Raw genomic sequence first — 1933 nt, 5'->3', positions numbered from 1 at the left:
GTTGGTTAGTAATGGTTCCCTGTATTATGTTGCCAACTACAATCAAACACATGAATATAGGTGGCTCATGTGGAATATTGTAGAGAATGCAGGAAGCTACTCATGGCATTATTGTATGGAAGGCCAATCAGTTGGATTTTCAGAAACTCCTCAACTGTTTAATGGTGATGAGTTAATTTTGCTAAAAGAGATTAATATAACAATGAAGACTCCAAATGATGGTAGGAGTTCATGGATGACATTTACTGCTGTCGGTCAAAGAAGTTCATGTAGGAGGCATGTTTACACCATGGAGCACCCATCCTCCATCTTTGTCAAATCTCTGAATTTCAATTATGATATGCTTTTTCCAGTTTAGCAAATTTAGATGTACAATTCTATATGTATCTTATTTGGTTATCATGTATTGCATGTAATGGTTTCAGTTTCTTTTACTATGATTATTTAGATGAATGGTTGTTTTAAATTTATCCTAAAATTGAACGTCTCTTTATCTTTGCAAAGTTTTGAATAGGTATAAGGTTACTTTTAGAGAATCCAAATACCTCCCTTTTTAGTTAAATGCTTAAAGTTGTATATCCAATATTTCTTAATAATGTACTAAATCATGATTCGCGTGGGGATTAATATCAAAAGAAGTTTAAGTCGAGTTTATTTTAGCCAATATAAATGACTTGAAAATAAGAAACAAGCTATTTGATTATCAAATTATTATATTTTAATAATATCAGTAAATTTTGTTAAATTTATTTTGTATATTTAGGGTGAGTTTAAAAAAAACTAAAAATTTTTCGGCTCAAATTTTTTCTTTAAACTACAAGTTGCAAATTTTTTATATATTTCATAAAAAGTTCTAAAATTATCTATTTGAGTGTCAACATTATGTATACTACTTGACCGACGTTACTACTATAAGCGAAAAGATGTAATAAGAAATATTTTTAAATAATAATTTACAATAAAAACGAATCTACCAGAAATGTATGTTTAAGTAATAAATTAAGATTAAAGTAATACCAATTTGTTTCTTGGGTTAACGGTTAATACATTTATATTATAAAACTATAACAAATGTCTCATACTATTGGATACAATTATCAAAAATTTATTTATTACAAAAAAAACTTGCGTTAGACATGTATGTTTAAGTTGATTACAACTTGCGGGATATAAAATAATAATTTTATACGACTATTAATTTATATGGATATTTATTAGGATAAGAAAATTTGTAATATATATTAAGTGGATTAAAGTCAACCCAAATCAGAATACAAAACTTAATATTACTCTTTTTCTCTGGAGCTCCTTTTTCTTTTTAATGAATTTTATGTTTATTTTTATGTTTTGTTTTAATTTTCAGTTTGGTCAAAAATTAAGGTAACCTTTTAAATTTTAGCATGAATGAAAAGATGTAACTTTTTATTTAATAGATAGTTTAAAAATTAATTATTAAAAAAAAGAATGATATGTTTTAACATTTTACGTAATACATAATTTAAATTTGAGTTCAATCAGATTTTTAAAGTTGTAACCTTTTTTTACAAGTAAAAAAAAATAAGAAAATGTATATGAGACCTTCTTATGCAGTAGATAATTTTATATTATTCTAATTTTATCCCAAAAATTTTCTAATTACATCAAATATATCCTGAACGGCTATTTATGAAAGCAAATCAGAAGGGTATTTTATACAAGAACAATAATCAACTCAAATAAATCAGATATAACTGTCATAAACGTTAACAACAAAATGAAAATAAAATAAAATTTATGGGTATTTGATTAAATTTTTATCAATTTTAGGAAAGATATTTATGGGAATTATCATTTTTGCGAATCAGATTTATTTGTATTTGTATCTGAACCGCATAAATATAACGACATTTCAACAAAACAAGGGCCTCTGAACATTGATAAATATTTTTTGTTA

This window comes from Arachis hypogaea, chromosome 9 (assembly GCF_003086295.3).
Source record: "Arachis hypogaea cultivar Tifrunner chromosome 9, arahy.Tifrunner.gnm2.J5K5, whole genome shotgun sequence".
NCBI classification, from domain to species: Eukaryota; Viridiplantae; Streptophyta; class Magnoliopsida; order Fabales; family Fabaceae; genus Arachis; species Arachis hypogaea.
Note: the sequence above shows the minus strand (reverse complement) of the source record.